General features: G+C 40.0%; 1 protein-coding gene and 1 long non-coding RNA gene across 6 annotated transcripts in view; one reads left to right on the top strand and one right to left on the bottom strand.

Annotated features, from left to right (window-relative positions):
- Window positions 1–24,692, top strand: part of RALYL (RALY RNA binding protein like) — a 247,227-nt gene that overhangs the window by 17,486 nt on the left and 205,049 nt on the right. The gene's annotated exons all lie outside the window — the stretch shown is intronic.
- LOC144328684 (uncharacterized) overlaps window positions 21,534–24,692 on the bottom strand; it is a 30,282-nt gene continuing 27,123 nt past the window's right edge. Inside the window, exon 3 of the long non-coding RNA XR_013393883.1 lies at window positions 21,534–21,610. This is a non-coding gene — a long non-coding RNA (uncharacterized LOC144328684). The remainder of the gene's footprint in view (window positions 21,611–24,692) is intronic.

The raw sequence follows: 24,692 nt of genomic DNA, 5'->3' as shown, positions 1-24,692 counted from the left end.
TTGTTTCCTGGCCATGAGCCTGCATCTGTCTTAAGGCGGAATATGGAAAGACGATTCTAGATTCTGTACAGATATCAGGTTGCATAAAGGTCTTTTGGGAAGAAGAAATATAAAAATGTCTAGTTCCTGTTCTCTGGAACAAACTAACTAAAATCAAAGCAAACTAACTAAAATTAAAGTACAGCAGAAGTGTTTGTTTGAGAGAAAGTATCTGATTCCTCTGCAACAGTTGAATAAACTATGGACACCCTTTACAAAACAAACAACCATCTTCCATCACTTTGTTTAACAAGGCACATGTTACGACTCGATGGAAAATGGATACAAAGCCCCCCCCCCCTCTTGTGCAGCTGAACTGAAATTAATCATAGGAGAGTTATCGTGTAGAAGGTCGTTATACTAAATAAAGTTTCCCACAGTCCATGTTGCAAAAAATGGTGGAGATTGGGTACCTTGTGCCAACTTAGACTGAGTTGTGACTGAGTCCCAGTTATTGTCTCATCCACTTAGACCAGAAGTGAATGAAACTGGAGCTGTAGTTTTCCCATGCATGAAAGATTATCTGCAAAAGTGCTTCTTAATGAACTACTTCAATTTACCCAATGTCACCTAAGTAACTGGTGCAGGTGCTACCAGAAAGCACCAAACAAAATGGACTCAGCAGTTTGTAATCTTCATCTGTGAGAGCACAAAGCAATCGATGCGTCGCCAAAAGCCACGGGGACTAAATGGAACCCCGAAACCTATCATCATCATTACTGTTCTTATTTAACAACGGGATGGAATTTTGCAGACAAAATGTGATTTTTGTCAATAGTTTGGGAACTGCTTCTCAGTTCCCCATCTACATGGAATGTCAACTGGCAATTTTCAGCATTAAAAATAAGATGAAAGAACTAACAGTCAAGCTGATTTTTCTTAAGTACATATTTAACCAGAACTCCTACACAAACAGTATGTGCCTTTTTTTCTTTTTGGCTAGGAACCATTTATTTGTGAGATGATGACTCATCACTGGTTGTTGCTCTCAGGCTATTATGGAATGGTTCCCCAGGGTTTAGGGAGAGAGACTTAATTTGTATCTGTCGTATTAGCCGACTAGTGAAGGGAAAATGCATAATTCAAATAACTCAGTTTTGTTTGAACCATACTGATTTAAAATCTTCCCTTCTTGCACTAGGAAGCTGATCAAGAATCCTGTCTACAGAAAAGATCTAACTTTTTTGTGAGATTCAGAGACATGTTTCATTTGGAGAGAACAAATGACCCCTTACCAACTGACAGCTGTAAATACATAAAACGTTGAAGCTTTCTTGAGGCATGACTCCAAATGCCAACACAAAATCAATACTGAAAATCAATACAGTATATGTGCAGTAGTTACTTAATCATATTTTTTCTTAATTTATTTCAGTGACAGAGAGAGACAGATCCTTAAGGGCAAAAGTTCTGTTCATGTCAATGGAGATATACAACATTACACCCTCTATTGGTCTTGCTAGTGTATCCACTGACAAACCGTGGAACTAAATCCAGTGCAATTTCCATTACATATGTAATCTGTCAGCACTGAATGTGATTGTGACCTATACTGTAATCTCAGAATTTTGCAAAAATCTGCAAAAACTTTTTATCAATGTATAGTGAGTGGGCCCATTCATGAGAAATAGTGAATATGATAAGACATGAATGTAACACAGTATGCATCCATAAATACATATTGGCTGAAATCCAGATCCATTAATACTACTAGGAATTTTGCCATTGACTTCTGTGCAGCATGTCATGTCCACTTGCTTATCAGTGAAAGAATAAGAAAAGATACAAAATGTGTGTAAATAAGCATGGGTCATAGGATTGTTCAGAATTAAAATTTCAGAATATCCTTAGCTAGATTTTCTCCAGAAAGCATTCTACTTAAGGACATCAAGGATAGTACAGTGGTACCTCGGGTTACATATGCTTCAGGTTACATACGCTTCAGGTTACAGACTCCGCTAACCCAGAAATAGTGCTTCAGGTTAAGAACTTTGCTTCAGGATAAGAACAGAAATCGGACTCTGGCGGCGCGGCGGCACCAGGAGGCCCCATTAGCTAAAGTGGTGCTTCAGATTAAGAACAGTTTCAGGTTAAGAATGGACCTCCAGAACGAATCAAGTACTTAACCCGAGGTACCACTGTACCTGTAAATGTTAGGCTTTGGGATGATGGTTTGAAGGAGTAGTAAATTACATTGTTAGATCAAAATAAATGTCTAAAATAAATGTCTAAAATAGCACTATAAGCAGTACTATAGCTGCAAGCTAAATAAGATCTAAACCTGTGCAGATAGATGTTGTGTCTTGAATGATAGATTACAACCGGTTTTAGCTTTGTGATGGCCGCTAGTTGTAAATAAGTAAGTTGAACTTATGAACTAGCATGTATTTGGAATATGACAACACTCTCTCCTAGGTTCTGAGACCTGGGGTGGGAAGGTGAAGCTATAATCAGAAATTGCAGTGGGTTGCATATAGTATCCAGTTCCTATCTTATACATTCCCAAGTTCAGTTTTCCAAAATTCTAAGTTAAATATTTCATTAGCATAATCTTTTAACAGAGATCAAAGTTTAAATTTCCCTTTAATATTATTCAAGGAAAATCCTCATTAACATTAATAGTAGTTTTGACTTTGAGTAGAGGGCAGAATTTGATGTATGGTAATATTGCATGCAACTAATGTTGATTTCTTAAGCTGAGTATTTCCTTACTAAATCTTCATCATTTTTATTTTATATCCGCAAACAGTTAACTCTGCTTTGTCTGCTAACTAGCTTGCAGTATTATTAAAAGTAATTGTGGAGAGAGATAATTGCAGAGACATACATAATGACATACAAGTCATTACCAATTGCTATATGCAATGAACTAAATTAGGTCACATACATTTTTCACCTTTGGGTGAAAAAGACAGAATGGGGCAATTTGAACTGGAAATGTATCTGCTATTAAACTTTATTTTCTATAATTTACAAATAAGCAATCAGCCTGGATTTTTTTGTACGTAAATAATTGTGTTACATTCATGAAACAGTTGTTTCCAGTACTTATATGTAAGGCTGATTCCTGTGATACATACATAAAAAGAATGGAGGGAAGCCATTAGAAACTTTCCTAGTACAAGTTGTATTAACATGAGTGGAAGATCAAGGTGAATAGAACCCTTAATTCTGCAACATTCAACAAAGTTTGGAGGAGAGTTGATTGTCCACATTTTAGAGATGTCAGTGGATCCTACTGCTTTTCCATTCAAGGGCTCTAAAATTTCAAAACATTGGGAATGAATGCTAGTAAAGTCTCCCAGGGATTCACAAAGTGGATGCTGCACTGTGACTGCCTTCTTCCCCTGTTGCAAGCCCTGGAAGAATGACCAATTGCATCATTTCCCTCCTAAATTTTGGGTAGTCCTGGCTGCATCAGAGTACCTTCCCTTGCCAAGGATTGGGAGTAGAGCTACATCTTCCAGAATCCTCAGGAGAAGCTGGTTCTCTGTGTTTATTTGTTTGTCTTGAATCTCCTTCCATTGGACTGTATTGAAAGACTCTAGGTTCAATATTTTTGAAAAGAGAGGGAGAAGAAAAAACTCATGCATAATTTATATACCTTTAACACATAGCAGGTGTCATGGAAAATCCACCATGCCTGTATGTATAAGTATGCAATTTTGCATAATTTTAATGCAGCTTTTGGCTCATTCTAACTTGGTGACTGTCTCCTGATGCAAAACATGTTGTTTATCCCTGATTTAAGTTAAAGGTTTGTCTAAATGTTGCTTCAAGTATATAGCTCCACCCTCTTTTGACTTCCTGTAAATTATTAATCCGCATTACCACCCATTTCTGGATTAAACTATCCATATGGCAATCTTTTGGGATCCACTGTGAGGTTCTTTCTACTGTTAATACACTTTAAGTTTGGATGCTACTCAACTTCATGCATTCAAGAATGAAAAAGCTTTCAAAGAGGCACCTTTAAATGTGTGAAAGAAATTATTTGTTTTCTTGTTTCTCTTTGCAATATACTTAGTTATTGTTTAACTGTAATCTTTATTTCTTTGTAGTGTATATAATAAGTAGGGTTTGGAATTCACTGAACACTTTAGCCTTGCTTAAGCGATTAATCTCAGCAGCCATTTATTGGTTTGTATGCTACAAAGCAAGAGAGATTATCCCTTAATTAATTCCACTGAGAGGGTTCAGCTGCCGTCATCAACCACAATATAGTTTCATGAATTAATGTTGCATGGAAAATATAATGGAATGCATAATAAAATAGAAGTTAAAATACCAGTTATAAAAGTAGAAATAATATGCAAGAAACTTGGATGTGTCATATTAAACATATCAAACATAAGAGCTATTAAAAATATGGGCATGATCCATTTAGGTAATTACACATTCTTTAAAATGTTTTCAATTGCAAAGACTTTATGCATATCAAAATAGGATTTATTCTCAACTGTAATTAGAACTGAAGCATTGTTTATAATAATTAGGTGGCAATTCAGTGACCAGCAACACTCCTATAATTTATCTGAGGTCATGGGGATTACACTAATACAAGTGGCCATTGAATAGCAATACTGTAATTAATGATATGAATAAGAATAATATTCCATTACAAAAAGATGAAATCTTGCACAAACAAAAATCAATGACAGCCTTGCCATCTTAGCTTGGACTTTATCCAATCTGGGCCTATGAAAGAAACATAATAGGAGATTATTGCAGCTTGAAGTGTGCTCTCATTTTCTTTTGTTATGTGTTTTGGAGTTAATTTATAGAAGTGTTTGGAGAAGTATACTTTGTTTTCCATTTTTATGGTTTATTGGCACAGTGTAGTCACTTTTCCATGCTACCAAGCATTTTTATTCATCTGTTTCTATTCTATATATACTTTAATCACATCAACAGCACCATTTCATATTATGTTGGATTACAATCCAATTTTTATTATGTATTCTTTTTGTTAACTTTCCATCATAAATGGTTCATTTAATGATATATATGTAGCTTTGAAAAGCTAGTCTCTTGCAGTCATTTCTATATCCGGGACCAGAGATACTCCGTCACACATGAAACCGCTGTTCTTGGATCCAGCATTTTACAGTGTGACTTACTCAACAAAATACTCTGTTGACTTAACCCTTCAAGGCAGTGCATTAAGTTAGCTCCTCTATTCATTGTGAACCTTGCTCTGTCACCGCTGCTGCTGCCACCACCTACCTGCTTCTGCCACTGTTGCCTGCTCTGCTGTCACTGCATGCCCTACTACACCCTCCTCTGGCAGAGAAGTGTGTTGCCATCAGCCAATTTCAGGCAAGATCATGCCGATAGTGGGTGAGGTCTCACCCAACTTGGATGCGATCTTGCCCAAAATTGGTGCCAATGGCAGAGACAGTGGGGCAGACTGTTTACCTCACTTTTTTGTGTATGGATGCTGCTGCTCGGCGTTAAAAGGATTGGCACTCAGGTAACTAACAGTTCACTGTTAGTGTATGCTGTATGTTGATATGAATAGAATATTCAGCACTGTTACTGCAGTTCACCTTGTAACTATCTTGCATTTTAGAAAAATCTTGGCAAGACAAGGTGTTTCCTAATCATCTTGGTTAATAGCCAGTGATGTTTTGAGTTCGTCAAATCTTTTTTTGAATTTACTATTCGCAAACATGCGCTGGATTATGGAGAAAGCTAGAGAGTTCCAGAAAAACATCTACTTCTGCTTCATTGACTACACAAAAGCATTTGATTTTGTTGACCACAGCAAACTATGGCAAGTTCTTAAAGAAATGGGGGTGCCTGATCACCTCATCTGTCTCCTGAGAAATTTCTATGTGGGACAAGAAGCTACAGTTAGTACTGCATATGGAACAACTGATTGGTGAAAAATTGGGAAAGGAGTATGACAAGTCTCCCTGCTTATTTAACTTATATGCAGAATTCATCATGCAAAAGGCTGGATGAATCCCAAACCGGAATTAGGATTGCAAGAAGAAATATCAACAACCTCAGATATGCAGATTTCACAACCTTCATGGCAGAAAGTGAGGAGGATTTAAGGAACCTTTTAATGAGGGTGAAAGAGGAGGGTGCAAAATATGGTCTGAAGCTCAACTTAAAAAAAACTAAGATCATGGCCACTGGTCCCATCACCTCCTGGCAAATAGAAGGGGAAGAAATGGAGGCAGTGAGAGATTTTACTTTCTTGGGCTCCATGATCACTGCAGATGGTGACAATGAAATTAAAAGACGCTTGCTTCTTGGGAGAAAAGCAGTGACAAACCTAGACAGCATCTTAAAAAGCAGAGACATCACCTTACTGACAAAGGTCTGTATAGTTAAAGCTATGGTTTTCCCAGTAGTGATGTATGGAAGTGAGAGCTGGACCATAAAGAAGGCTAATCACCGAAGAATTGATGGTTTTGATTTATGGTGCTGGAGGAGACTTGAGAGTCCCATGGACTGCAAGAAGATCAAACCTATCCATTCTTAAGGAAATCAGCCCTGAGTGGTCACTGGAAGGACAGATCGTGAAGCTGAGGCTCCAATACTTTGGCCACCTTATGAGAAGACTCGACTCCCTGGAGAAGACTCTGATGTTGGGAAAGATTGAGGACACAAGGAAAAGGGGATGACAGAGGACGAGATGGTTGGACAGTATTCTCAAAGCTACCAACATGAGTTTGACCAAACTGCGGGAGGCAGTGGAAGACAGGAGTGCCTGGCTTGCTCTGGTCTATGGAGTCACGAAGAGTCGGACACGACTAAATGACTAAACAACAACAACAATAATTCGCTGTTACGACATAACAGCACATTACAAGGATCAATTCATTTCGTGTCGTGTAGAGGAAATGACCTTTGTTTCTTTGAAGGCCTTTCTGCTTTGCAGATATAATCAGTTTTTAAAAAATGATTGCACTTCCATGACTTGCCCAAGGAAGTTTGAGAACTATCATTTTTCTAGGGTTGTGAGCAATATTAAACCCCCTTAGCAGAAATTCTGTGTGGTCTCAACAGTGTTTTGCTGTGAGCAGCTGCATCTAATGCAGCATCATGTACAATAAATGCCAAGCATCTGCCTTTTGAGAACTGACAAGAGGCTTACCACTCAGTGCCCTGTTACCTTCTCAGTTTATATAAGGATAGATGTTGGAATGGTATTACCTGTAAAAGTTGACTAGGTTCAGTATTTGACTGCACTCAATATATGAATAGCTTTAATGGAATAACTTTAGAGGTGACTTAAAAAAATTGATCTGTGGTGTCGATTTGCAGTTGTTGTTTCATATATGAAGTTACTACTTTATGTTGAAGTCGTTGATGATGAACTCACCCTGGATATAATTGAGGGTGGTGTGCTTGTTATTTGGCTGTTTTGTAGCTCTTTATTTTCTAAAAACAAAATAGCTGGTGTGTGAATGCGAACCCATATCTGGAATATGCTATCAGGAAGGAGAGTAAACCCTTTGCTTCTGCTGTGGTCCCAGTCAGACTCCCAGTCCCCACCCACCCCATGCTTATTGTTCACATAGGAGAAAATCCCACCGCAAACAGCACATGTGGGTAACCTGTTTCCATCTGGGATCACGTTGGGGACAAAGGTTTAAATCTCCCTACTCCCCACAGAATGGTGCTGATCCCATACTAATTATTTGTGAAAGAGAAAGCCACACAAAACCAAACCAGGTGACAAGTGTACATCTAGCTTGGTCCTGTGTTAAGAAGAGGCGCTTCTATGAAACGGGGAACTCCAAAAAGGAGATAGAAACAAAATAAAACAATAAATCCAACCCAGGGGTCTGCAACCTTTAAGACAAAAAGAGCCACTTGGACCCGTTTCCGAAGAAAAAAAAACCTGGGAGCCGCAAAACTCATCATTATAAAAATAACTTTTTTGTCACTTTATTATTATTATTTCTTTGTTTGACCCCTCAGAATTACTCCTCCTCATAGAAATAAACGTTAAATTAACAAGTTACCTTTTTGTGTGTGTGTGTTCTTCACTCCCCTTCAAAACAGTGACCAGCGTACATGCCCCCTTTCAATGCAGTGACCAGCGTACATGCCCCTTACAATGTAGCGGGCGGGCGGGTGGGAAGGTGACGTCGGGACGGTACGTGACTGACGCACGCACCGCCCCCATGTGACGTCACAGCCAGTGCAGCGCCCACCACAGTGGGGAGTGTTAGGGCGCACAATGCGCCTCCTCCCCTCGCTAGTATCCACCCCGGAGCCGCGGCAAAGGTGTAAAAGAGCCACATGCGGCTCCGGAGCCGCGGGTTGCAGACCCCTGATCTAACCCATACCCTTGTTTTTTTTCCTACCTATGGTTTTTCTACCTACCATATATGTATGTAATTATATCTACCCACATCCTTTCTTCTTGTCTTTACTGTTTATTTTCACCACTTTGCATCAGGAATGTGTTTGCTGCCTGTGCAAGCGACCACGTACAATTTGAAGCATCTGCAGTGTCCTAAATAAAAGTGATAATATAAAGCACCAGTACATTTTAAAGGAACAGAGGGTCTGAATTTTTTCTTCCATGAAGGAACAGTTAACTCTGAAAGGGAAATGGTTGGTAGTTTTTAGTGAACATCATTTGGGAGCTATAAAACGTGATATAGAGAAAATAAATAAGTGGAAACTAAAATCTTAGTAAAACTCCTATAGTGATGTGATACAATTTTACTGTTTTGGAGGGAGAGCATGTCTCATTTACTATGTTCCTTCCAGAGGGCTTAAACTTACAGAAATTGTGTCACTAATAATTACCTTTAAGTGTTACAAATCGTGGATAATTGTGTATTTTTCACTGCTTCAATAATGATGGTTAGGATAAACAGATTAAGTAAAGCATAATGTAATCCAGTATTTAAAACATATGTGATGCCAGTGTGATGTTAATTATCTTAAATCTCTTTTCGGTGAATACTTTTTCTAGTATTTTTCATCTTTTACATACTGTAACTCATTGGTGGATACTTCATGACTTTCTTGGGAAAAAGAGGTATTGTGGCTTACCCAATGTAAAAGGAAGTCAAGAAAAACCTACCGTATTTTTCGCCCTATAAGACGCACCGGCCCATAGGACGCACCTAGCTTTTTTGGGGGGGGGGGGAATCAAGGAAAAAAATTTATTTCCCCCCCAGGTTTGCGCAGCCATCCCCAAGCTAGAAGAGGGAGACAGAGCGCTCTGTCTCCCTCTTCTGCCTTCAGGGACAGCCTCTCTAGCCTCTGTGGGGCAGCGGCTTGCCCCGCTGTCCCCTGAGCTTATGGGGCTGGCGATGGGGAGAAGCAAGCTTGCTTCTCCCCCCCGCCAGCCTCCAGATCAGGTCGGGGAATAGCGGGGTGGCGGCGCTCCGCCTCCCCACTATCCCCCGAGCTTGTGGGCTGCGGGCTGCTGCCCGCAAGCTTTGCGAGCCGGCGGGACCTCCCGCCGGGCTTGCAAGGCTTGCGGATAGCTTCCTGAAGCCTGGAGAGCGAGAGGGGTTGGTGCGCACCGACCCCTCTCGCTCTCCAGGCTTCAGGGAAAACCTGCATTCGCCCCATAGGACGCACACACATTTCCCCTTCATTTTTGGAGGGGAAAAAGTGTGTCCTATAGGGCGAAAAATACGGTAAATAGTCTGGGTTGTAGCAGAAGTCAGACAAAAACAATTGATACGCATGCCCCTAGAACCCTGCCTGACTCTTAATGAGAAGTCAGTGTAGAAGTTGGAGATATTTTGCTTGCAGGGGCAGACTACGGTTTAACCTTGCAACATTTTTTTTTTTTTAAAGTGAACTGTTTCACTTGACATGTTATATAAAGCAAGGGTTTGCAAATGTTTCAGGTTTGTTTTTATGTATTGCCTTTGATTTTAAACATTTTAGGCTGCTTTTCCAAAGCACTAAAATAAAAAAAACAAAAAGTGTCACTACACTTTTGTAACTTTGATTTATGCCTCTGGAAGTGCTTTACAACACAATCCCATGCATATTTACTCAGAAGTAAATCCTGTTAATTTCAGTGAGGCTCGCACCCATGTAAGCATGAATAGGGTTGCATCCTTAATTGCACCCCTAACTAGCTCTGTGCCAACAATTTCTTCTGTGCTTGCCTCCTGCTCCACAACCATTCTCCCTCAGTTACTGAGAAAAGGAATCACATTTGAAAATTATCAAAGGGAACAGACAATTTTCTCCATGAAAACAAAAGCCCTGGAATCCCATGGATATTTGAACCAACTCAGCCATATTTAAAATGTTATGTCTTTCTTAACTTTTAAACATTATCATGCTTCTCCAGAGTGAGATTTGAATTATAGGTAGAACCAATTTCTATAGCATATTTATGCTTTCCCAGGTAAATGTGCAGAAAAGAGATACATTTTGTGTGTGCTTTCTCACTCTTTTATCTCTTTGCATGTGACAGAAAACCCTTCAGGATAATATAGATGTTATTTACAGTCTGTGACCTCCCTCTGCCTTTTTCAGTGCCATGTAATCCTGACTCTCTGGTGTGTTTGGTCTAGCATTTGGTCACGCTGCAGAGTATGTAGCTGGACCAGAGATGAATTGACTTCAAAATCTGCTTATTTGCTTACGCGATTGACAATAGGATTCAACTTACTTGGGAGTAATTTGTGGCTCACGTAGGCTAGATAGTCATATCATTGCTATTACATAACTAGTTTAGTTAACTTGTATAGTCGTAACTTAGTTTTTGAACAGCTTAGTTCTCGGAACGTTTTGGCTCCTGAACACCGTAAACCTGGAAGTGACTGTTCTGTTTTGCGAACTATTTTTGGAAGTCAAACATCCAACGGGGCTTCAGCAGCTTCCAATTGGCTGCAGGAGCTTCCCGCAGCCAATCAGAAGCTGCACTTTGGTTTCTGAACATTTTGGAAGTCGAATGGACTTCCGGAACAGATTCCATTCGACTTTCAAGGTACGACTATATCCAATTCCCACTAGACTTGGTGGAGCCTCCACTGCCACCAAGTACTCAAGATGACTTAGAATCAGGCATATTGTTCACAGTAAAACCTAGAGGTAAAGCTGTTAAGGTCATATTGATTCCCAATCTGTTTACTATGGCATTAGTTACCCCTCCCAGTTTGGAGTCATCTGCAAATTTGATGAGCGTCCCCTTGGTTCCTTTGTCCTAGTTGTTTATAAAGACATTGAACTACAGCAGAATCAGAGGTGAGGAGGCATTGGGGGAACTGTCACACTGTGTCCCACATGAAAGTGGATGAGGCCCACTCTTAGATAAACACAATTTTAAATCATTCTCATTGAAATTAGTGGGATATAAAAAAGGCTTCACTTTGGCTGGGGTTGTCCCCAGTGTTTTCTCTTAACAGCACATTTCACGAAGCCATTTACAGGAAAAGCATATTAATAAAGAAGTGGTATTCTAATTTTATTGCGCCATAAAAATAAGTAATAAAAACATCGCTGTTATTTTGTACCTCCTTGCTTCTGTTTTTGGTCCCAGCATGCTGTTATGCTAAACACAGAATTTCCTGTGAAATTTGCAGTAAATCAGATTATAGGGAAGCAAGATTTAAGGCAGGCATAGGCAAACTCCGGCCCTCCAGATGTTTGGGACTACAGTTCCCATCATCCCTGACCACTGGTCCTGTTAGGTAGGGATGATGGGAATTGTAGTCCCAAACATCTGAAGGGCCGGGGTTTGCCTATGCCTGATTTAAGGAATACTTTAATTTGGCTAGCTGTTAATATTTGGTGATGGCTGCAGGATAAATCTCTCAGTTCTTCTGCAGTCCTGTTTATTTAAAACTTACCTGAAATCCTAGTCCTAGACTATAAAATAGTCTTACCTGAAAAATAATCCTAGACTGTAAGTGAACCTTTCATGGCATGTATACAACATCAGAGCTGTGCTTTTGTTATGCAGAACTATTATTTCATTGAAGTTGTTGATGTCAGCAGGGCTTAAGTTGTCCCATGACTCTGACAGGAGCACCTAGAATGGCCCAGGTAAATCCATCAACTGCCTTCCTGATATATTATAGCATGTTAATATCTTTCACAAATAACCTGTTTCCTGTATGATGGGTGTTAACTGCACTTGGCATCGGTCAACATTCTCAGCCCATTGAAAAGGACAATTTCTGCAGAAGCCGTTGAGACCCCCCCCCCCCCCGCGCTTAGGATGTTCTTAATCACTTGGTACCTTTTCCTTGAGAATTACTCTTTTAAGTAGCTAACTCTCCCCACACAAAATGTTTTCTAGACATGTAAAATGAGCATGTAAGAGAGAGAGGTTCTAGGCTACTCATAGCAAATTCATTATTTGTGGTTTCTGTTTAATTTTTAAATTACACTAAACCAATGATACTCTGGTTTCCTGTAGGAGAGGACTTGACATGGAATAGCAGTTGTGTACCTGCAAATCACAACATACTTTACCATAAAAACTAGAACAAAACTGCTGTTCTGCCTTCTGTTTACAGAACCCTGTACTATGCTTCACTGCATTCAGGTTATGCAGGTTTCATATGTTTATTTAGAGAAGAAACTATAGATGGGAAGTGGGTACAGTGCAATGGAGTGAAGATAGCAATGCCAAGCTAACTATTCCCATCTTAATCCAGGATCAAATACAAGTATCACACACAGCACTAGCTAGTGTTCATTGTGTGCACAGATCTCCAAACTGACACCAATGAGATGTGGGGAGGGTCTCAAAATTCCCATTTAACAATGTAGCGGTAACGGTACCCCTGCCCGTACGGGCCAGTCTTGCCAGACTCTAGGGTTGTGCGCTCATCTCACTCTATAGGCCGGGAGCCAGCGCTGTACGCAGACACTTCCGGGTCACGTGGCCAGCGTGACAAGCTGCATCTAGTGAGCCAGCGCAGCACACGGAACGCCGTTTACCTTCCCGCTGGTAAGCGGTCCCTATTTATCTACTTGCACCCGAAGGTGCTTTCGAACTGCTAGGTTGGCAGGCACTGGGACCGAACAACGGGAGCGCACCCCGCCGCGGGGATTCGAACCGCCGACCTTTCGATCGGCAAGTCCTAGGCGCTGAGGCTTTAACCCACAGCGCCACCCGCGTCCCATTTAACAATGTAGCTAAATGTTATTTTTTATATGTTGGGTGGAATTTTTCAGAAATTATTTTCTGAGATTCAGTTAAACCATAAACTGGTGTAGCTGTCATTATTGCCTTGCCTTTTTATTTATAGTTATTTCTCTCTAATTTGTCGCTTTCAACAAGAAGACTTGGGGCCATCTTTGGGTAATACTTATTACTACAACTGTTTCCCCATTGTATGGTAAACATGTGGAGAGGATTGCACACCCTGTTGCTGGTCTCAACTTCCATGTACTTATGCACATGTACAACCTTTGTAGTCTTTGTGTGGTTTGAGAACTTTGCTTTTCCAGAGTCACTGAGTATACAGAGAGAACCTTACTTGCACACAGTGTTATATGTATAAGCTCTGTTCAGATGTTCAGCTGAATGCACAGAAGTCAGGCTGCACTGAGATCTGCAGTGCTTTCAGTTGTTACCCCATTTAGGAATGTAAGGTTGATGTGTGGGGATCATTTCCACATAATATTTTTCGTTGTAGGAATCCTTCTGCATGTTTCCCAATACAGGATCTCATGCTGGGACTTTCAAGAACACGAGGATAAATTAATTATAGAACGATGACCTTATCCCAACCTCTCTATCTCCTGGGATTTTTCTCTTGGAAAAAAGCTACTGCAGCAGTCAGGAGATTGGAGAACCTTTTACTGAAGGATATGTTCATGGATTACTGCTATATTTATCTCCTCTTTTTCTGCTGGACTCTCATTACTGGATTTTGTAGTAAAGGAAAGATGGAGAAATTGGAGGTAGGGATTATTCCCCCTCCCCTTAAACTCAAGTTGCACAGGAATCTTTGCTGCACCTTTTCTAGTAGTTCTTTGCATAATAAAACTTAATTATTGTCAAATTCTGGAGGAGGCTGGAACAGATGGAAGCTCTTCCTTCTGTGCATTCTTGTGTAGTTCTAAAGACAGGACTTTCAGCTTTCTCCCTTTTCTGCTGGTAAGAACTGAATTGTACTTTTAGACATTTGCACTCTGGCCCCAAATCCATTTACACTGAAGAAAGTCCCACCAGTAGAATACTTTTCCTCTGCATAAATGGATTTGGGGTCATAGCGTAAGGATCTAAAAAGACACTTCAGTTCTTTCAGGTAGAAGGAATTACCTAAAGTCATGAATAACTTAAATCATGTAGTAAAAATACAGTGGTACCTTGGGTTACACACGCTTCAGAGTACACGTTTTTGGGTTGTGCACCATGCAAAACCCGGAAGTACCAGAACAGGTTACTTCTGGGTTTCAGCACTCGCGCATGCGCAGAAACACTAAATTGCGCTTTGCGCATGTGCAGAAGCGCTGAATCACAACTCACACGTGCACAGACATAGCGTGGCAGGTTGTGAATGCTGCGGGTTGCAAACGTGCCTGCTGCAATAATCACGTTCGCAACCCAAGGTTCCACTGTAGTGAGTTAAAATACTGAGTTCATACTTAAACTTCACAGTATAACTCACTCCCCCCCATTTTTTCTACTGGAAATGTTTTTCTACTAGAAAAAATAGGCTATATAATGGCCTGGTTCACAACATTAAACTATGGTTGACACCAATCTATGGTTAACTCTAACCTTCAGTTAACAGTAACCACAGTTCATTCTGATTCAGGCATAATTAGTAATTGTGGTTACTTGAAAATGGAAGTGAAAGCTGACTGGTAATAACTAAGGCTGAGATCCTATACAAACTTCCCTGAAATGAGCCTTATTTAACGCAATGTGATATACTGTTGAATAAATATGCACAGGGATTCGACTGAACAGCTGTAATCTTGTGCAAAATAAGAGTGCTGAAATCCTTTCAAAGTCACTGGGATTGGCAGCCTCATTCTGAATATGTGTACTTAATAAAACACATTGAGTTCAGCGGGACTTTCTAGAAATATGCATAAGCTCAGAAGCATGTTTTTGCTGGTACTGCATCCTTATTTTCTTTGCCACCAAGTAATTAAGTGGGCAAGAGACAGTGACAGGGAATAGCCACTATCTCTCTCACCTGCTCTCACACTTGAAGTAGCTCCCATTTATAGGGACCCGCTTGGTATGATTTTGGTGTTTGGTGATGACAGCTCCCCCTTAACTACAGTTGGTTATCAGTTGACACTGATGTTAGTGCGTCAGGTGGGGCAGCTGCGTGGTTAGGATTGGAGTCTAAAGCAAACTAATTGTTGTCAGGTTTGCATACTTATGGTGAGATTAAAGAGGGACCAATTACGCAAACTAAATTTGCAGAACTGCCGAAAAGAGGACAGGATTCATGTATCAGCGTGAAGTAACAAAGAGAGTATTGGAATTGGAAGTATCTTTCTAATCAGTGCAATGATGGTTCAGACCATAAGAGAGTAGTTCTGTGTCAGTAATAATGCTGGAAAGGTAGTACATTAATTTCTGCTAGATACCTATAATCTCATTTCATTGAGATTACTATAGTGTTACCTTCTCTGGGTTCTGTTCTTGTCTCTCCAAAATGCCTATGTCAGTATTTTCATGTATTTTACGACTACTCCATGCGCAAGAAGTCTGTTTAAGCAAAAGGAAATCAAAATATAAGCCTTCTAGGTGTTTGGCCAGTAAGGTAAAGTAAAGGACCCCTGGACGGTTAAGTCCCGTCAAAGGCGACTATGGGGTGTGGTGCTTATTTCGCTTTCAGGACGAGGGAGCCAGTGTTTGTCCGCAGACAGCTTTCTGCATCATGGCCAGCATGACTAAACCACTTCTGGCGCAACAGAACACCGTGACGGAAGCCATAGCCCACGGAAATGCCATTTACCTTCCCGCCGCAGCGGTACCTATTTATCTACTTGCACTGACCTGCTTTTGAACTGCTAGGTTGGCAGGAGCTGGGACACAGCAATGGAAGCTCACCCCATCGCCTGGATTCGAACTGCCGAACTTCCATTCTGCAAGCCCAAGTGGTTTAGATCACAGCAGTTTGGCCAATATCTAAACCTTGGTGCCAACATTTAGTTTTAACGTCGTTTATAAGCCTGATATAATGTGAGGTTGCAGCCACATAGGCCAGCAGATGAAGAAAAAGGAGACATGGCAAATCAGAGCATAGTTGTAGTAGGCAGAGTAGCAGGCCTGGTTACTGCATGACCAGATTTTTTAAATTGCCACAGTGAGCTGTGGCATCTGATGCAGCTAAGAATTAGAAGATTTTAGCAGTTTGGTTCCCATTAGTAGCGTTCCTTTGATATTTGGAAATGAATGTTCGAGTCTAATGGAACAGATTGCCGCAAATTTGTTGATACCTTCCAGTGTTAGTCAACTACAGGTGCCAGTTGTACTGTAATTGCTGGGTATACTAATGGACTCATCAAAGTCAGATGTGCCTGTTCAAAGAACAGGATCTGATGAGCAAATTGCTGTCACAGCAACTATGAAAGGTGTTACATTTCCCTATCATAAATGCGTTAATGCTAGACAAAGAAACATGTTCAATTTCTTTGGAACTAAAATATTTCTATACTTCAGAATCATTTGTAGTCCATTCAGATTCATGTATGAAGAAAGCATTAGGTTGTCCTCCATACTTGAAAACTTTATTGGGTAGCCTTTAAATATTGTAAATAAATAAAGAAGGGTCTTTTTCCACTGGAGATAGATAGATAGTTAAATGGCTACAAGTTTACCATAGTTATACAGTATAACTGACCTTCTAAATGTTGGGAACAGTATTGCTGTAGGTTTAAGACTGTGCTTGCTTATCAGAGCTGTCAATGACTTATTGATTACTTAATTAGTTTTCTAAGCTGCCTAATCAAGGGTAGATGTCGGTGTCTGTTCCTGCCAGCTCAACATTGAGAAGAACTGTGAGAACCTAAGCAAATGAAATAGATTTGAGTATTCTGAACTGGGCAGACGAGTGCATTCATTACAACATGAAAATAAAGCATACACTGGGGAATGACTATTTGCATTAATTTTCTGTAGGAACGACAAACAGTTTCTTTTTTGCTGTTTTTTATGTTGTTGTTTTTTTACTTAGCTACACTGGATCTAACTTACCAATGATAATTTCATATTATGTGCAAACGTGTAACTGAGATTTGGTGCTGATTTTTCTTAAAGGAAAATTAGGTTGGAGAATTTGGATCATGGGTATGGTAATGGGATGCTTAATATTTTCCCCACTTTCTCTTTCTCTGTTCCATCCCTTCCCCTGCTTTTTGCAAGGTTGGAAGATGGCTTCTATTGAATCAGAATATTGGTCTATCTAGTTCAGTATTATCAACTCTGACTGGCAGTCTCTCCCCAGGGTTTCAGATATGAGCCTCTGCCCCCTTTTCCCAGGGTCAGAGGTTGAACCTCCTCCATTCAAAGCAAGTGCTCTTATACTTAGTGGCTTTCAGTTTCTGATCTCCCTGTGTGTACAAAATGTGCCCTTTTGTGCTTAAGATGGTGGGAAGAAAGCCATGCATATAATGCATTTTGGAATGGGGAAATTGTGGACATGGAAAGGATTGAGCTCATTGCCCCCATATTTCATCCCCCTTCCTTGACAATAATTAGTTTCTACTTAGGTCATTTAGTGTTCCTACTTGACCCGATTGGTTAGTCTTTTAATACTGCTTTAGTTACCTTAAATCCTGTTGGAATGCATTATCATCCGGCCAGATTCTCTTGAGAATTGACAGTGTTAAAATTTATTTGTCAAGTGACTTTTTAAGAGAATACTCCAAAGTAAGTTACTTGTGAGATGTTAATGAAAGTGCAGGTTTGAATGGAGAAGAAGTAGGGATAAGGAATGGGTAAGGGCTGTAATCAGCTGATTTATTTCAAGAACATTTTAAAAGAGTAATGCTTCAATAAATAAAACCCAGGTGACAAATATCTTTGAAGTCCCTGAGCTAATGGGGCTTCCTGCTGCCCCTGCGCCGCCGGAGCACGATTTCTGTTCTCATCCTAGAGCAAAGTTCTTAACCCGAGGTACTATTTCTGGGTTAGCGGAGTCTGTAACCTGAAGCGTATGTAACCCGAGGTACCACTGTACACACTGTTTCTCATCAACAGTTTCAATGATAGGTTCCAAATACTTGAAACTCTTCATAGCTTAATCTGCTTGCTGTTTTTGTAATCCTGCAAGACTATTTTTGACTCTGTCACCAGGCAGGAGGAAGAATATGAGTTTCTCATTATAGTAAATCTTTCATTTGACCTAATCTGAGTTTTGGTGAAATATTCTAAATAGGGCAAGGCCTAGTCTGGTTGGTGAATGCTTGACATAGTTCAAAATGTTGCCTCGCACCATGGACTTATTGTACATGTTGTTCAAGATGGTGTAAATCTGTATTTGTCCTGTTAAAGCTAAAGTGGATTCCTTGAATTGAGGTATGGAATCAGATCCAGAGTATTACATACAGTTTAACTATTGTTTAGTCTGAATTTATAGCATATATTAGTATATATGCTATCCTTGAGTAACCTTCTTATCCTTTGATTTAGTGGTGATTTAGTCAGATATAAACCAGGAATGTGTTTCATTTTGCCATTGTTCACATCAATGGCAAGAATGTGAGTAGATACATATCATTGTTATTTATCACTTGCATTTCCCTGCTAAATCCGTATACTTAACTTCCTATCATTGTTCCTATGACCATTTCACCTTGGTGATAGCCAGAATAGTTGAAATAGCTTTCTTTTAAGCTTGTTTATATGGGGATTTGCAACAAAGTATAGCAATCTCCTATCTTTTTGTGTTCGTTTTAGCATCAAATAATTGCTGGCACGAGCAACAACACATGACTAACTAGATCACTGTGTTGCAATATTGTTACCTAGAATCCTATTATATACCGTATTTTTCGCTCTATAACACGCACCTGACCATAACACGCACATCGTTTTTAGAGGAGGAAAACAAGGAAAAAAATTCTGAATGAAACAGTGGATGTATCATTTTTGTGCTTCATGCTGTGGCCACAGACATGTGATCTGATGGTGAATTTGGGGTGGCCCAATGCAAAGATCCTGAGGATCCATGTGGATCCATGCTTTTTAACCACGTTTTTGCACCATTGCAGCCCCAGGCAACAGTGGGTGTGTGATTTTTGGGGGGCAGGCTGCTATGTGATCTGATGGTGAATTTGGGGTGGCCCAATGCAAAGATCCTGAGGATCCATGTGGATCCATGCTTTTTAACCATGTTTTTGCACCATTGCAGCCCCAGGCAACAGTGGGTGTGTGATTTTAGGGGGGCAGGCTGCTATGTGATCTGATGGTGAATTTGGGGTGGCCCAATGCAAAGATCCTGAGGATCCATGTGGATCCATGCTTTGTAACTACATTTTAAGTGGGGAGTGAAGGAAAAACACAGAAGGGACAAGAGAGCGGTGTGCAGAGAAGCAGCTGGCTAAGAAAGCACGGAGAGGAATTAGAAGGAAAGACCTCTGCTTTCCCCTCTGCTTGCCTGGAGGGGAGGGGATTTGCCTGCTCTTTGTTCCGTTTGAGCAAACACAGCAACGAAACAGAGGAGGGTGGGCAGTAAGACCCTGAGGCAGAATGCAGGAAAGCAACCACTTCCTCTTTTCAGGTTTCCCTCTCCGACACAACGCAGGATTGATTTTTGCTGATTTTTGTTCCTGCGCTCCCCTAATCGGCTCCAGGGACCCCCCCCCCCCACATTCGCTCCATAACACGCACAGACATTTCCCCTTCCTTTTTAGGAGAAAAAATCTGCGTGTAATAGAGAGAAAAATACGGTATATCAGACGTAAATCGTAAATTTCTAATTTGAAGTTGTTTCACTGTACCAAACTGATCATGGTACATGGCTTTGCAATTACGAGACCGCTACAACAAAAAATAAAATGGTAGAGCTTAACACTGATTCTTTGAGTGTAATGAGTTGGGACCACAACAAAACATGGTATCCAAAATGATTTATTGTAGTCATTTTTTTCCTGGTTTACAATGCATTTTTATTATGAAAAGGATTTCATTGTCACCCTTGGCACCAAGGTGTTTGCATAATAAACCAAGATACTTTTACAATAGTTACAAGAGCTGCAAAGTCTGCCAATTTCAAAGGATTAATTTAGCAACTCGTATATATTTGAGCAGTGAGCTTCATGCTACCAAGCTTCATAAAACAAACATTGCGGTCATAGAAGGAAAACATGCTCAAAACAACAACTAAGATGTGGACAAGCTCTTGAGTACCTTCTTGCCACTATTCAATGAATATTAGGAAAAAACAATTCCTTTTATCTATTGCAGTGATGTTAGAGACTAGCAGCCCAATATATTGGCTTAAATGCAGGTGTTGTTATTTTGTAGCAGTAGTTTAAATTCTGAACGTCACTGAATTTACATTAGGTTTCAGTTGGCTTCAGTAAATGTTGAAGTCTCAATGGGGGAACCCAAAAGCAGACATTTGAAGTAATATGCAAGCCACTTCAAGTTTAGCACAAAGAATTATTTGCAGTGTTTCAACAGCCAGGCAAACAAATGCTTAGTAAATATTTCATGAACTTGTATCTCTGCCACAAACATTTTATTGCTGATGTGCACAGCAATCTTGTTTATGGTGGATTATGCTTATGTAAGTGGGCAATCTTGACGTTGTCATGAACAGAAACATCTGCTTTGTAAGTCACCACTCAGCCCACATGGGCTGAATTTGGATGCTGTGGTAAACCATGGCCTGTCGTGACAGGAACAAGAAGCATTTGCTTCTGTTGTGATTAACCATTGCTTGTTCCCTTGTCCAGACCTCACAAACTGTGGTTCCCTTCAGAATGGAACAAACAAACTTCTAACAAATGGGTTGGCACTGCTATGAAGTTGCTCCAGACAGCTGGTGTGGAAATTTAGAATACATTTCCAGGTTACAAATTTTGAATCCATGTCTTCTTCTTTTTCCCAAATAACAATAGTAACAATCATTTGAAAAATAGAACCCATTCACAGTATTGGTGAAAAAAGTTGAAGAACTACAATGGACAAAAATGGATGAAAAATAGTAATTGTAACACATAATTGGCTTGCACAACTGCACATTAGCCTGCATAATTTATTGTTGTTTAGTTGTTTAGTCGTGTCCGACTCTTCGTGACCCCCTGGACCAGAGCACGCCAGGCACTTCTGTTTTCCACTGCCTCCCGCAGTTTGGTCAAACTCATGCTGGTAGCTTCGAGAACACTGTCCAACCATCTCGTCCTCTGTCATCCCCTTCTCCTTGTGCCCTCCATCTTTCCCAACATCAGGGTCTTTTCCAGGGAGTCTTCTCTTCTCATGAGGTGGCCAAAGTATTGGAGCCTCAGCTTCATGATCTGTCCTTGCAGTGAGCACTCAGGGCTGATTTCCTTAAGAATGGAGAGGTTTAATCTTCTTGCAGTCTATGGGACTCTCAAGAGTCTCCTCCAGCGCACCATAATTCAAAAGCATCAATTCTTCTGTGATCAGCTTTCTTTATGGTCCAGCTCCCACTTCCATACATCACTACTGGGAAAACCATAGCTTTTACTATACGGACCTTTGTTGGCAAGGTGATGTCTCTGCTTTTTAAGATGCTGGCATAATTTATTATAATGATCTAACCTCTTCTATATTCTACTTTAACTCCACTGTCACAATCGAGGGCCCCATCATGTGTAGCTTTCAATTCATTATGTTAAGGCAGTTTTTATCCTTGTCTACCAACTAAAATTGCAATAATAAAATGGTAAACTTAGCAAAATACATAAGGATGCTTTAGCTATGTTATTAAGAACGTGGGCTTTATCTCTCTGGATTGGATATAGAAGAGGAGTGCAAACCTTGTCAGTATTTGCACTGATTCCCTCCCCCCCCCCATACTCTTACTTTTTTTCCTTCTAAAGCAGCTTCTCAAGTCCTCTTCATATAGCTGTTACGCAGTGCTTAAAACACAATGAGCATTCATTATGCCAAATCTGCAGACATTACACTTGATATAATTGCTGTCTGCCTTAATTCCTGGTTTGTCCTTTTGCAAGCATTAATTACATGTGTCAACAACAATCAGTTTAGAGGAAGATAATTGTAGGTATAGGAAAGGTTATTCATGGCAAATACGTACTTGAAATATCATGGCTCCATATTATTAAAGTTTTATCTCTTTCTAGATTCTGTAGTTTGTAGGAGTTTTGATCTTTTAGGCTTGAATATGTGGGAATAAAATGGGCTGTTCTGTGGTGCTAGTATAGCCACTTCTGCCTGAGATATTTTTTTTTTTAAGCACCTTAATACGAAAGGCCACAATCCAGCCAAAGTAAAGTGCTTTTTAATGTTCCATTAATTTAGCTTAAAAATTTGAACCTATTCCTAACTTCTCCTTTGAAATCTATAGAACTTTTAAAACATTAGCAAGGTTGTACATCTCGTTTGACCTAAGCTAATGAATGTCAATTTGCTTTGGCCTAAATGCTTTGAAAACTACATAAGCTGATTTGTCCTTAACATAAGGGTCTATGAAAGAGAATTAGCTTTTGGAGAAAAGTTTGATTACATAATTAAGATTAGATTTTCTGATTACTTAAATGACTGCTTCATATGACACCTGTACTGGGAAACAGTAGTTTAAGCAGTGCATTAAAATCAGTGTTGCAAACTAGGATCTGATTTGTTTGTAGGCACCACTTTAACTGCAGTTTTCTGATTCAGGTGTCACAGGAAACTCTGGATTAACAAATCTAGAAGTTTTAGCTGCAGCAGGGCATGCTAAAGGATGAGGGAAAAAGCATGTTGCTCCAGCAAATTGTTCATTTACAATTGGGTCTGACCTGGTTCACCACAAGTTGTTAATGTGTTGTAGGTTTGGGAGCAAGACTGCCATCAGAAATCTGGCAAGACCTGACTCACTCTGCCCCACTTAAAATCCCCACTTAAAATCACAATGTAATCTTGAACAGTGTTTTCAGAAGAATAAAATGTATATGAAAATTCTTCCTGCAATGAAATGAGCATAGGTTGAAATGTTGTAAATATTACAAACTGCTTAATCTGCCTTCTCAGTTTAAAGGTGTGTGTTTTTGTATAAAAATTCTATATATTGAATTTCTGCACTGATGCATTAGTCATTTATCTAGCATTGTCTTGATAATCAGTTGGTAGCACTTAACAATAATGGTGTGCAGAATGTATTTTTATGCCACATTTTATTCTGATTATATTATGCAGTTAAAGTGAGAATTGTCATTAGCAAGTGTGAGTCATCCCATTACTAATTTTGTTGAATATATCTTTGCAGTGCTGAAATAATTAAATGTATAATAACACAATTAATATAACTTTGCATTATTCCTGCAATTGGTATGAAAATAAAATAAAATAAAATGTATATCCCAACAGCTTTCATGATTCAGCACTCATTACAGAAAAGTCAGTTTTCCGATTTATTTTTTGGATACCTTCTACTTAAAAAATAGTCTTGAGGTGCATTACAACACACACACACACACACACACACACACACACAGTCTCCCAAGAAAATATATGTATATTATAACCAGTGCAAGCAAAACAATGCGAATGCCCAACAGAACTTAAAAATATTAACTATCCAATGCCTGAAAGAAGAGGAAAATATTTGCCTGGTGGCAAAAATATTTTAATAACAGTGCTAGGCAGGCTTAGCTGGGGGAAAGCATTATAGAGACAGGGGCATAGCTGAAAATACCTTCTCTCTTGTTGCCAAACACTAATTTTTTCTCTGCCTCAGATACCTCAGGGTCCATGCGGGCTCATGTTGGAAGAAGAGCTGCACAGGGTCTTAGGGTCTTGGGGTCTTCGGCTTTATAAGGCTTTAGAAGCTAAAACCAGAGTATCAAATTGAATTTGAAAACCTATTGGTAGCCATTGCAGCTGGGTCAGCACCAATATGGTTGGGCTGTCTGGCTCCTGTTAAGAGTCTGGGTGCTGCATTTTACACTAGCTGCAGTTTCTGGACTGTCTTTACATACAGCTCTACATATAGTGCATTGCAGTAACTGAACTGGAAGTTCATGGACTTCCAAAGATGGGCTGTTCCTACCCAGAAAGGTGTGTAGCTGATCCAAAACCTGCAGCTGGCAAAAGACTTTCTGCACCACTGAGGCCACCTGGTTTCATGTGACAGTGATGTATCTAGTAGAACCGCCTAAACTACAAACATACTCTTTCAGGGAAAGTGCAGTCCCATGCAAAAGTGGTTGAACACCACTTAGCTGGGCAGGAGAACCACCTACTAGATAAAAAACTTGTCTTAGGGACTGTATTCCGATTTTGTGAAGGGTTTGCTCCTTAGCCTTTTCTTCTCCTGAAGACATCCCACAAGGCAGCCTCTTGATAATTTTGTTGTTGTTTAGTTGTTTAATCGTGTCTGACTCTTTGTGACCCCATGGACCAGAGCATGCCAGGCACTCCTGTCTTCCACTGCCTCACACAGTTTGGTCAAACTCATGCTGGTAGCTTCGAGAACACTATCCAACCATCTCGTCCTCTGTCGTCCCCTTCTTGTGCCCTCCATCTTTCCCAACATCAGGGTCTTTTCCAGGGAGTCTTCTCTTCTCATGAGGTGGCCAAAGTA

Source organism: Podarcis muralis, chromosome 8 (assembly GCF_964188315.1).
Source record: "Podarcis muralis chromosome 8, rPodMur119.hap1.1, whole genome shotgun sequence".
NCBI lineage: Eukaryota > Metazoa > Chordata > Lepidosauria > Squamata > Lacertidae > Podarcis > Podarcis muralis.
The sequence above is the reverse complement of the archived record's forward strand: the minus strand, read 5'-3'. Positions and strand labels throughout refer to the sequence as shown.